The sequence below is a fragment of the Musca autumnalis genome, unplaced genomic scaffold (assembly GCF_047663935.1).
Source record: "Musca autumnalis isolate F117 unplaced genomic scaffold, ASM4766393v1 scaffold_5, whole genome shotgun sequence".
Taxonomy (NCBI): Eukaryota; Metazoa; Arthropoda; class Insecta; order Diptera; family Muscidae; genus Musca; species Musca autumnalis.
In genome coordinates this window covers 3,507,852-3,522,313 of record NW_027412088.1, presented here as the reverse complement: position 1 = coordinate 3,522,313, position 14,462 = coordinate 3,507,852, and positions in this window count along the sequence as shown.

The window sequence follows — 14,462 nt, the reverse complement described above, 5'->3', positions numbered from 1 at the left end:
AAGAAATGCATACTATAAGTTGTTTGCATTTTTAGTGTTGCATAGTGATATCAATAAGTGCAACCCGATTATATATTAAGGTTATGGGAGCTCCTTTTCATCGGTCAGTCCCAACAACATATCTAACGACAACACTTGTGTAAGGCAACATTATGCTGATTAGATTTTGAAAATGCTTTTTTTTCTAGCCTAGCGTATGTCCTCATTCTTTTCCTTCAATTTACATTTTTATCGAGCTGTAAAATGTTATTTCTTTTCTAACACACCACTTTCTATTTCAACATCCATAGGTAGGGTACATTTGGTTTATATAAATATCAATACAAATCTTTATAAGACCTAATAACTTAAAAGATAAATCGTGAACTTTAATTTTACGCCCAAAAAGACCGCATAGCCAAAGGCCATATTGCCGCTACACAACGTAAGCGGTTACAAGCCAAAGTGAAATTTTGTTATCAGCAGATTCTCTTTTTGAGAAAATAAAAATATGTATGTAACTCTTTATAAATATTAAGCCACCATAACGGGAAGAACGTGGCCTTTGCACTTTTCTACTTATACCATAAAACGACTGCGACTGCAGCCAGAGGAGCATATGTTATGCTCAGACATGCATACCAAAAGGACGTGTATAGAAATTGTGGTCTGGGGCTATAATGGTGGCATCATCAAAACGAACACCAACAAACGGCCAGTCATAGGAAAAGCCATTCCAAAATTTACGTGCTCAGATTTTTGTTCAAAAAATGTAACTCAAACACCATCAGCAGTTAAAAAGGTAATGGGCCAGTCAGCCAGCCTGGCAGTTTTCTTACAAAGGGGCTGAGCGGGTAGAGTTGTCACATTTCAACATTTTATTGAGTGTTTGAGCGTTTACACTGATCGTCTAAGAGTAGCAAAATAAAAAAATCTGCAAAACGTGTCTGCTATGGTCGCTTAAATGATGAAAAACTGCATCAAGTCATGTGGTAAATGAAGCACAACCCCTGCTGCCAATTGCCAATGTAACGGCTAGGCAACTCCAGCTGATGCTATCATCGCCACTAAATTACAGATTGTCACTTTTTATTAAGAGAAAAATTACGCCAAAGGAAATTTTGTTAACAGCGAGGAATTTCATGTTCCCGGAAGGAGTAGGAGAAAAGCCGACATTTTTCTTATAGAAACAATTATTTGGCTATACGTTGTTGGTTTATTACACTGGCTACTACCTCCTAATATGAGATTGCAATTTTGAAATTGCTCCTATTGCTTTTAGTTTTGGATGGTATTAAATATTTAAAGTATATGCAGTGACTCTCAATCGCAAATAGGACAACAGAACCACCCCAAAAACAAAAATCCCCAAGCCTTTTAGCATGTCGCTGCTTGTGAAAACCACTGTTCTGCGGCATAACCATGCGTCATTGTTTGTAGTGGCGGGTAAGCTGCAGCCTTTCTTTGGCTCACATTATACTGTCATAAACATAACAGCCTAGTCGTCCTGCCGAAATTTAAGCAAATCGTGACCAGAGTAAAGCAGTTTTTTTCTTTGCTGCAGAGAGGCAGACAGCAGAATAAAGTTGTTGCTTTAAATTAAGTTGCCGTCTAAACTTACAGGAAAATTTAACCACCGGTCTAGTTCTCGCATGCAAACCTTTTCCAACTGTAATTGGTTTTTGTTTATAGTTCGTGCCGTTGCGCGAAAATATGGCACCAGCATTGGCTCTCCAGATTATTTGCCAACTGGATGCAAAGAGTTGTGAAGAGTGTTTTTGTGCTGTTGTGCCTAATTACCCATTAAATATGATAAAATAATGTAGTTACTCTGCTACGCAAGTCTCCCTCCCTATCTCCCACCTTCCAATTCATGTTTTACTCGGCCATCACGTCCACTCAAGTACAGTCCGTCCAGTCCTGCGGAAAACCGGAACAGTTGAAAAATGATAAGTAGATTGCTGTTAGAGCTGCTTAAAGTTTGCCAAACATTAAAGTGGACAAAGAGACAGAGCTCGGGAGTAGAAGTTGCCACAGTTTTCCGTAAAGTTACAGTGCCGGCTACCGCTTCAACAAAGTTTATGGCGTTTTTTTTTTCAGCGCTCTGTCACAAATGACCTTTTGCTTTACGCAAACTTATTTCCACTTCTCGCAAAGCTTCGTGTCAATGTAAAGTGATGCTACTTTAATTAACAAATGCAAACGAAGCCAAAAAGCGGAATGAGTGAAGTTGGAAAACGCCAACTGCAGACCAGACATCAAGCGAACAAACTTAGCATAGAACTAAGAAAGCAGATACTTGTGACAATTAAGATTGCAAAAATCGACAAAATAATATTGATAAAAAAAACTCAGCCCAGCGTTGTTTTCACTGAAGTGGACAACAATAACTCACAAAAGTTCTACATAAGTTTCTGTTTGGACAATCGTTGTGCACATGGCAAGAGAACTACTACCTCACCATCGTTACCTGTGTTCGTTGCAGTGCAGAATGCACAACGTAAATCTAGAATGGCATTCATAATTATATAAATTAAGCAACCAAATGGAAACATGAAGTTATAAAACTCATAAAACTTTGTCAATTGTTGGTATGTAAATGGTATTAGAAGTGGAAAGCGAAGTAGAGTACGATAAATGAATGATGCGTAGAATCTTTTCTGTTAGAATTGTAACCGGCTACTTGTTACGCCTGATGTTCTTTAAGAAGGACTCGGTAGCAAATCTTTCGCATATTAACATTTGTATGATGTTGTTGTTATTTCAAATTGGTATCTCTTTAGTTTTCTTTTCTATTTTGAAAAAAGTAGTCTTTTTTAAATATTATGACTTACTGTTGACTCAAGCTAGTAGATTGAGTCAAGGTACATTTCTACACAAAACTGAAAATACCTTAAAAACAATTTGAGATTCACTCACTTATGTTGCACAAATAGAAGTCATGTTTTCTAACGTCATGTTTTTCTAATGAAAAACGCTTGTTAGAATTGGTCTCTTTTACATCACGTTTGTTTTATTTCAAGGACCTTCATTTTAATATTCGCACATTCAGCACTTTTCTAAAACTGGTAAATTGAAAATCCGTTAGAAGGCAAATAAAAATTCGCTATTTGGTCAGTTTGTTTGCTTTTTGGGACTGTCTGTCGAGCAACAAAATTGAAACAGTTATGGCGGCATAGACAACAACAACAACATACAAATGTATACACAACAAGCATATTTCACTCCACTAGTTCATCGTTTTCATAAAAAAATAATTATTTAGAAGTTTTAGGCAGCACAAATTAGGGAGTACCGGATTTTATCGAAGAAGATCGGATTTATTCAAAAATAAATTAATTATAGTGAGGAGAGATTTTAGTGTTGACATTCAACATTTTTGCAACTTTCTGAAAAAAATTTTCAGAAATGTGCAATGTTCAGGACCTACTCGTAAAATATTATTTTAATATAACAAAGAAAACTCTAAAATGCTACCTTTTTCTCAATTAAGCAGTGATGAAGATTCCATATGTTAATTTGTATCCGAAATTGTTCCATTAAGAAATCAGGACATTCCAATAAATATATGTATGTCCGTAGTTATACCACTTGGAACGTATTTTATTTTTGGCCCTTGTGTTGTTTTGAAAATTACATTTTTCCCGTTACATTTTTTGGTCAAGTTGAAGGATGTATAAATTAATGCAACTCGTTGTGCAGGCATGTGTAAACACTCAAAAGAACTGTAAATTCATCTAAAAGTTTTATTATGTTTTAGTGGTGGTGGAAGCATGATACTGACACTGATGTGCAGTAGTGAACTTCTTCAAAATGTTAGAATTCTGTTGGGATATTTTTTAAATAAATTACTATGTTTTAGAAAATATGCGCCCCATAAAAATATGTTAGCGACATACTTAGTTACTTACATAGCTGGCCCATTACAGAACATTTGTTCTATAGGCCGAACTAAGAAAAGATCTCCATTTCTCTCTGTCTATTGGTTCTCTTACTGGAATACCGCGCCTTTTCATCTCATCATCCACTTGTTTGCGCCATCTATGCCTTGGCCTGCCAATTCTGCGTGCACCGCCAAGCGGTCCGTATTTATACGCCTTTTTAGCGGGTTCATCATCGCTCATTCTTATGATATGGCCTAGCCAACGCAATCGCTGCATCTCGATACGTTTAACAATATTGATGTCGTTGTATAGCAGATACAGCTCGTGGTTCATGCGACGTCGATATTCACCGTCAACGCAGATTGGTCCGTAGATGTTTCGAAGAATTTTTCTCTCAAACACAAACTCAATGGACGCATTGCGCGTCGACACCATCAACTTGGTCTTCTCACCGTTTACCGCCAGACCCACTTTAGTAGATTCTTCTTCGACCTTCATAAAGGTATCAGTTACATCTTTTACTGATCGGCCCATGATGTTTATATCATCAGCATAAGCAAGTAACATGTGACTATTGGTGTAGATTGTGCCACTTCTTTTGACGTTTTCCTCTCGTATAACCTTTTTCAGCAGGATGTTGAAGAGATCACACGAAAGGCTGTCTCCTTGTCTGAAACCTCTTTTGGTACCAAACTCTTCGGAGAGGTTCTTTCCTATTTTAACTGAGGACCTCGTGTCAGTTAAAGTCATTTTACAAAGCCGGATAAGCTTTTCTGGGATACCATATTCAGACATGGCCTGAAATACCTTTGAACGCAGCGGGCTGTCGAAGGCTGCTTTATAATCGACAAAAAGGTGGTAGGTGTCGATCTGCATCTCTTGTGTCTTCTCCAGGATTTGCCGCAGGGTAAATATCTGGTCAATGGTGGACTTGCCAGGTCTAAAGCCGCATTGGTATGGTCCAATTATCTCGTTGACCATAGGCTTTATTCGTTCGCACAATATCCCTGACACGATCTTGTAGGCAATAGGGAGTAGACTTGTGGACGGGGCACAGGATACTCAGGTTCCAATCGTCGGGTACTCGTTCTTCCTGCCAGATGGTGCTAACTAGCTGATGAATACACCTTATCCGCTTGTCGCCTCCGGTTTTGAACAGCTCGGCTGGTAAGCCATCGACTCCTGCTGCCTTATTATTCTTCAGCCGATTTATTGCTGTCTTTACCTCATCTTGGCTGGGCAGTATACATTCAATACCATCTTCTGGGATTGGGACTGTGGTATCTTCGTCTTCTTCGCTGCTATTGGATACCAACAGTTTTAAAAAATGTTCTTTCCATATCCTCAGCACACTATCTGTATCAGTTACCAAATTACCTTGCTGGTCTCTACAGGAGGATGTGCCTGTACCAAAGCCATCAGTTTGATGCTTGACTCTTTGGCTCCCGCTTTTCCATTTCTCTGTTTTTCCTGCGGAAAAGACGTTTCTCCTCTCTCCTTTCCTCTCTGTATCTCTCTCGTGCGCTACGAGTTGCTACGGATTGTAAAGTAGCCCTATATGCCATTGATTCCTTGGTGGATGTCTCTGGTATCCAAGTATGGATTTTGCGGCTGTTTGCATGGAGTGGGCAATGTTTTGCTGCGCTGATATGTTATCAGGATGAGGAGTGCTTTGATTAAGCAATTGGGCTAGTTGAGTGGAATATGCTGTGGCTATCTGTTGTGATTGCAGCTTACCGATGTCTAACTTTCGTGTTGTGTCTGTTCGTACTTTGTTTGCTACGTTTATGCGGGTGCGTACCGTTGCTACAACATGGTAGTGGTCCGAATCAATGTTTGTGCCTTGGAACGATCGTACATCCAACACGCTCGATGAATGTCTTCCATCTGTCACAACGTGATCAATTTGATTTCTTGTTTTCTGATCTGGAGACAGCCAGGTGCCCTTATGAATATCGAGATGATTAAATCTGTTACTGCTAACTACCATGTTTTTTGCAGCTGCAAAGTCTATCAACCTCATACCATTGTCAGATGTTTCACTGTGGAGACTGAATTTCCCGACTGTTGGGCCAAAGATATTCTCCTTTCCAATTTTGGCATTAAAATCGCCTAGAATGATTTTAATGTCATGGGTAGGGCAACGGTCATACGTTTCTTCTAAGCGCTCGTAAAATATATCTTTGGCCTGTTCGTCCTTTTCTTCAGTGGGAGTATGAGCGCAAATAAAGCTGATGTTGAAGAAGTTAGCTTTTATTCGAATTGCAGCTAGACTTTCATTCACTGGGGTGAAGCCTGATACCAGATGTTTTAGCTCCCGACTAAGTACGAATCCGCAGCCAAACTCATGCTTTACGTCATGGCAGCTATAATACAGTGCGTCACCTTTAGGTGTTGTTGTGACGCCTTTCCTAATCCATCGTATTTCCTGTATGGCAGTAATATCGGCCTTGTACTTTTCAAGTACGTCTGCCAATGCGAAGACTGCACCTTCTCTATAAAGAGTGCGAACATTCCAGGTGCAGATTCGCAGATCATGGTCCTTAAAACGTTTGCGTGATTCGTCAACTTTAGAGGGGTTTGTTTTTCTTTTCTTTCGTTTTTTTTCATAGTAGGCTGTTTTTTTCTAGGGGAGGGTTATTAACCCGACGCCCAAACCCAAGTTTTTAATGTTCTTATGGGTGAACGCCCGGCACATGTTAGCGCACTACCTTTAACGGGTGTTAAAGCAGTTCCCCAGGTGACACCACGGGGAGGTCAGTGTCCACTTGAGATGAAAGAGGGACCAAGATAAATCCTGAGCTTTGCCATGTTAAAACCGGTCAGGACCGTTCCTTGGTATCTTCCATCCCCTACGTCACCCTATGTTAGCGATATATTTAAATAAAATTCAGCAATGGCCATATTTGCGTATACGTTTTATCTTCTACTGATATTGATTACACGCCATACCATGCCAATTATATGCTGATGTACATCCATCAAATACGTCATACTTTTCAGCGCCATCATGAATTTTTAAGGATGCAATTATTTATCTTTATGCTATAAGAAATCGGGAACCTTCGAATTTAGAAATAGATTACGTTAGCTATGTGATCAAATTCGACTTACAAATGCATCGTTTTTGAGGAACAAATTACACTGTGCAACATTTCAAGGTAATTTTGTGCAAAGAACTTCTAATGCGGTTTTTATGAAAGTACAGACCCAATCGGGTTCGGATTTTATGGCCTAACCTAAACATGGTTAAATATTGACTTTTTAAAGCAAATCGGGGCTATATCTTTAAAACCAATACAAATCTTTCCATGACATCTGCAGCAAACTTGTAGATAAGAACAAGAAGAAGGTTATTTGGAAAATAATCAACACGAATAACCTCATTTATTGCCTCAAATTTTATAACATGTCTAAAAATGTCGTAATTTGTATATATTTCGCAGCGTATCTCCAACACGGTTAAATTTTTCTGAATATTATATTTGGGAAAACTATTCGCTGAAATGTAATACACAACCCTTCAGAACATATCATTGCTTTAAAAAGCCTCATATTTTTCTACGACAATTTGAAAAATATATCACCAATACTTTGAAATTTCAAATATGAGAATGTGAACGTTGTTTGAAATATGTTTTGTAAAAAGTATGATATGAAATACCGCCTAAATAACATGAAATAAGCGTCTTACAGTTTCAGAATGTTCTGAAGAATTGTTGAGCACATTATTTGGATTTTTTTTTGGAAAGGTTACTTGTTTCAACTCTCAATAGTTTGGCTGTAACTGACCATAATTCCAGAAATTATGTAAACATTTATATATATTTTATCAATTTTGATGCGCGGTTTTTCCTAGTTCGTCTATTTGACACTTAAGTTCTACTACTCTAGGACTACAATATTGCTGAAAACCGCAAAGCAAAATTCTTATTAGTTTCTGAGATAAAGCCCGGATCAATGGCAAAAAGGTCGTTTTAGCCCGGTATAGATGAGGCCATAAAATCCAAACCCGAAACCCAACTAGGGGGTTTGTAGTCTTAATATGTACTTTCAGAAAATGCCCAGTAGAAGTTGTTTGCATTTTCAGTGTTGCACAGTGTTATTCATTGTACTCTAATCAAAGACAATGAAATAGAACGGTCTGCTTAGAACATCTGCTCAATTTGAAACTAGTTTAAAAACCACTCAATTTTAATTTATATGCATCAGTATTGAGAAAAATACAAATGAAATTAGCAAACAAGAGAATGGGATATGCAGAAGACCCTTCTGTAATATAAATTAATTAATTTCCTAATTAGAAATACACAAAACAAATTACAAGATGTACATAGCACTTTCACTCTATAGGTCTCGGTCTGTCCAATTCACCCGCTTTCAGTTGTATGTGATTGAACTATCTGCTCATTATACCACATACAATGCAACTAAGAACGAAGGACAGCCAACGCTATAAAAATAGGTCAGATTAAATAAAGCAAATTAATAATGAAGAAATACGATAGGGATACAAAATGAGAATATGAATTGACACAAGAACCAATGAATATCTCAATAAGATGGACGGGGAAAATAAAATACAAGGACTATAACAACTTTAAAATGAGATGGTATATCAAACTGGGATGGAGCGAAATTACAGAGATTCGTACTAAGGCTGTTATTTGCTATGGGGGTCCAATATTGTAGCTTCAAAACTAAGTTGAATATTGTTATCATATACCTAATCTTAAAAAAAATGTGCAAAAACAGTTATTCGAGGTCAAAATGTATGGATTTTTTAGGTTTTCGGATGTTTTCTTGAAAACGGTGAGGCTAATCAAGAAATGACTAAGCAAATATTGTAGAAAGAAAAATTCTCTATAAGTTTGGTCTTCATAATTTTTTCCTAGCAGAACCCATTCTTGAGATATAGCGGTTCCAAAAAACGAATCATTTATATGCACATATAAAGAAACACGCACATATTCACGTGAAACGGCTAAAATAACCGAAGTAAGCCGGTCTGTTCCCCCAAAAACATATATTTGCTTAAATAGCGAAATTATACCTATCTTTGAAAAAAAAAAATCCAACCAAATCGGAACAGGTTTAGTAGAGTTCTTCCATGTTAGAGTTATTTTAGGTAAAATAGCCCATATAACCCATATGTGTAATCGAAAGTCCAATGGGAACGACCCTAACGAAAACTCTCCGATTTTTTTGAATTTTTGTCAAAAGGTCATTATTTCGATGTAGCACATGTCTATCCTGTCAATGTGTAAGCCATAAGTCTAAGGGTATAAAAACCCTTGACTATCTTCATTGCAACCCCTGAAAGTCAAATAAAACTCTTCTTAATGAAAAGCTACATAGTAGACAATGCACAATTCTTAATACAATACAACCAGCAACAAAACCATGATTCAATCTGAAACAACAGCAAAAAAACTTAGTAAAATAAAGCGAACAGAGAATATAGAATAGAAGAATAATCACTGGAACTAATACAATGACATGGAATCCAAGTTATAGCGCGAGACGTGCAACATTCATTCAATAGACTCTTCCTCTTCCTCTCCAAGGCCTTAACACTTCTAACAGGCATTTGCATTTCATTTTAAGTGCAAATGACAATTCCTACAAGTTCTTAAGAAAATGCGATTACACTCTTGCCCAACAACAGACATGCACACACACATACAAACACAAGCAAACAGCCACAAATTTCATCTTGCCTCTGCCAAGGGATATTGAAGCAATCCCTACAGCTTTAGCCGCGTACATGGAAATTCTAGTGAAACAACAAGAAAAAAACGTTGGCATAGATCCGGCAAATTTTTAACAAAATAATAAAGAAGTATAACAAAGAAGAATGAATGCATAGAGCGAAGAAGAAGAAAAAAACTAAACTGAACTGTTAATTATACAACAACTACAAATCGAGAGATGCATACATCACCTCTCTTTCTCCTGACAAGCCAAGATTTGTTGTTACACTTTTTTTCTCTTCTTTGCAATTCACAACAAAGTTTCCCTGGAACAATTGTAAGCAGACACAACAACCTATAAAAAATCATTAACGATATTCTGGGTTCATTGTAGACTGAGAAGTAACGAGTTTGGAATTGGGTTGGGTTGTGAAACAACACGTGAGCTCTGTTGGATCTTAAAAATATGAAAGTGGAATGTCTGGATCGGAAATGTGCTACAATTGGTTTTGTTGGAAATATTGGATGGACTTCAAGGTTAACTTAATTGACAATTGTAACATTTTCGGAAAGAGAAGATAACAGAAGTTATCTCTTTTCAGTGGGGAAACATTTCCCATAATTATGATTCTCAAGGAGGTTGAACAGTTGAACATATATGTATAAGAAAGCAGATCATCCATGTTCCGATCTATGAAATATGAAAAAATTATAATGCACAAATCTTCACACAAACGTTACAACCTTATTCAATTGATTGAACTGACTGCAGAATATATTTTCCAAAAACTATCTGATAAATCACCTTACTTCTACAAATATTTTTGTAGATATGTTTCCAGTAACGAAAAAAAGCTGAAATGGCTAGCAAAACACTCACAGGAGAAATGCATCGAATTGCTACATAATTCAAGAGGACATGAACTGACAATAAAATTTAGTGCCGAGTGCGCATAATGCCACAAACCAGACCATAGCACAGAAAACAATGAGCAAGGAACAAAGAACGAGACGTGACGCACGCATACTGACCAAAGCCAAAGAACTTAATCCGTAACAAAGAAGAGAATAGTAGCGTTAACGTTGATGGAAACAGAATTAATGGCATCTCTTGCTAATATCAGATAGCAAAGACAACTAAAAACGAACTGACCTACACACACACACACAACAGCATTTAACACCCCCATCTGTAGAGCCACCAACACACAGAAAACCCCACTTAGGCGTTCATATAAAATTCACTTTTTAAACAACAACAGCAATTGTGGCAATATCCACTGTCTGAAGTTAGAGCGAGCAATAGCGAATCGACCGCCGCCTGCCAGTAGCAGCTAAAAAAGACATTAAATGTATCTGCCACTACAAGCTTTTCTCAGACTACTCCATAAAAAATGAGTTAACAGCCCAACGAAACCATTTTAGAATAAGTGGAGCAAAAAGTTCAAACAGTGGGCAATCACCAGGGATAATCATAAAATTGAAATACAAACCAAATTTAAAGATGACATTTAGTTTCCCATCAACTGATGCCGAATACGTTTTAGCCAGAATATTTTTACAAAACTGAGATTGAATTATAAAGCTTTTAGTTGAGCAATTTGGCGGCGTAAAAATCCAAACACACACACACACACAAATAAATTCACTCACAGAAACTCACGTTAACTGCACTCACAACATTCGCAGCGCATCACAAAAGCCTAGCCATGTTCTTAAAAGTAAAGAAATAAAAAGTAAACGAGATATAGAGATGTGGTGAAAAGGACCAGCAATTTGCCCACAATTCATTCAAAGTGAGTGTAACAATACAAAGCTTGCTCGCACACAAAACCCGACATAAATATTTCAATGTAATTGTACGCCTGGGTACAATTTCAGAAGTGGCAAGTGCAGTTACGCATTAGAAACGTACATCTGCTAAAGCTAAGCTGTGCCGAAACATCATTGACAGCATCGCAGCATAACATCCAACACACACACACACACCCACACCCACACTCGTTCCTTGTCGGTAATAAAACATTTTTAATGCGGGTCCACATTACAGCCGTATTGTGGGACAGGCAAAGAAGGCAGATAATATTTGCGGCTCATAGTAATTTCAGCACTTGACACTACACACTATCAAATATATGCGGCATATATCGGTCGTAGTATATGGAATTATTGTTAGACCTTGACGCAACCAAAACTACACACACATATGTACATATGTATGTTTAGTATGTGAGTTTGTGCTAAAGTACCACTTACTAGTTGGCCTCTTATTTCTGGGGTCACAACGATGATGGCTAAACATGAAATATGTCACATGCGAGTGCGTGTGAATGCCATCAAATGAATTTTTATGTTTGCATGTATGTATGTGTGTGTAAGATGTTAATGCAACTGGCAAATCGTGAAAATATACTTATGTACATGTATGTACTTTGGTGTAATAAAATTCGTAGAATTGTATGATGTAATGGCGTTTTCTCAGCAAAACTAAAAAAGCATGTAACTTTAAGCTTTACATTAACTTATATGTGTATGTACTTCTTGAAGTAATAGCATCAAACAGTTTCTGCTAAAACATATCAATAAACATGTTCTGAAATCATTTCACTTTTATTATAAAAGAATACATATACCTAACATTTATCTATCTATATACTGTTGCGTTCAAAATAATTGGAGTGCTCATACACAAAAGGGGATTGGTCCAAAAAACATGGTTTAATTTCTCAGATTTGGACTATTTTGTATTTGTTTAATATTGTTCGCATCCCAACTGTTAATTATTTAACAGAAACGTGGCAATTTGTTTTAAATTATTTCCTGTTTACACCAACATTATAAATCGTCTTTAAATTGCTTGTTCAAATATAGGAGTGTGGAGGAAAAAGTAAAATAAAAATATTTTTAGTTGAATTTACGACAAAAACTGTAAATATTTTAGTTGATAGAAGTAAATTCAATAGATTTGAAGTTTGTTTGAAAAGAAAAGTCCTTTGGTAGTATCCAAAAAGAGTTTATTGTTCTGGTGGCAATTTTTTCCCATAAATTAAGCACTTATTGGGCAATTCAGTGGATTTTATAAACAAAACCTTTATTGATTAAAATTGTTTAATACTCTGTATGTTACCTCGAACAATACATAACCGTTGGTATCCCATAAATTAGTGTATTTTGATCCATGAGTCAAGTTTAAGCCAGTTTCCATTAATCTTTTATGAAAGGATCGGTCCGAAAATAGCATATATAAGGCATTTATTCCTCTACCAAATAATATGATGAGGTTCTCAAGATGTTAACTATGCGTATAGAATCAATCTCACTTTTATTCAAAACATGTTTAAAGCCTGAACGGTTGAAACCTAATTTTACACCGTACTATATTTTTCTACATAAACTCACGTTTCTCTTTCAAAAGTACTTCATTTAGAAAAGTTCCGTTAGAAAACAGTGTTTTATACGAAGCAAAACCTAATAAACATATTCGTAGGGCAACTTCAAAAGTATTTCTTTAAAGTTTACTTTTTAACAAAGCGTGTAGAAAATCGGATCATATCTGCAAGTACAATATTCTGCTTGTGGCCCCACCCAAAGGGCTTTTTTGTTTCAAACAACCTTCAAATCTATTGGATTCACTACTAACCACTAAAATACTTACAATTTTGTTGAACAAAAACTTTGAAGGCGATTTATATTGTAGGTGTAAACAGTAAATAATTTAAAACAAATTGTCACATTTCTGTTAATGAATTAACAATTGACATATTAAAAATGTTAAACAAATACAAAATAGCCCAAAGCGGAGAAGTGTAACCATGTTTATTTGACCATTCCCTCGGTGTGTACGGCCACTCCTATTAGCTTTGTTCCTTTACTTTTTTAATGGTAAGAGTGGTAAAAGAGAAAAATGTCAAAATTGCTCGAAATTGCTCTCTCATGAACATTTTACCAGAAAAGTAAAGGAACGGAAAAATGGTAGATCTGGCAGCAACATCAAAACGAAACATAAAAAAATCAATTTTCGCCTTTTATTTCACTGTTTTTAATTTAGTTTTGTCAGTGTTCGACTTTTTCTTCTGTTTTTCGTCCATTTTCTTCTTCATTGTGAAATAATCGTCAAACAAAAGTCGAAAAATCAGTTCTGCCATATTTTACCTGCAGAAATTTTGCTGGTAGGCTATGGTAGAAGAGAAAGCCATTTTCGCTCTCTCTCCTCTCTCACTCTCTTAAAAATTGCTTCCAGTTGTGCCACTTTTCGGGGTTAAGAAACGCTTTGCAGGTTAAGAATGGTAACAAATGATAAAAATTGTAACCTCAGGTAAGTAAAGGAACACAGCTATTATTTTGAACACAGCTGTATATAAAGTAGAAAAATGTTTGTACGTTCGTTTGTTTGTCTGAAGTTTATGGACTCAAAAACCGCTGAACCGATCTTCCTGAAAATTTCAGAGTATATCACTACATGGCCTGAAAGTAGCATAGGCTATAAAAATTTCTAAAATTCCGCGTTGATCCGGAGATATAGCATCAGAATCCGTTGTACCTCCAAAAAATTTAAATTTTTTTTGGTAACAGATAATGTCTCCAAATTTTTAATGAGTTAAGGAATTTGGTCTAGAAATAAATTTGCCAAATTATATTGAAATCGGTTCAGATTTGGATATAGCTCCCGTATATATTTTCGACCGATTTCATGTATTTTATGCATTAAACACGCTATGTATGTCCAATTTCAATGAAATTTGGAATGTGTGACGGAATTGGGCCTAGAAATAAATTTGACAAATTATATTGAAATCGGTCCAGATTTGGATATAGCTCCCATATATATTTTCTTCCGATTTCATGTATACCCGATTTTAATAAAAGTTGGAATGTGTGACGACAATTGGCCTATCAAAATATATTT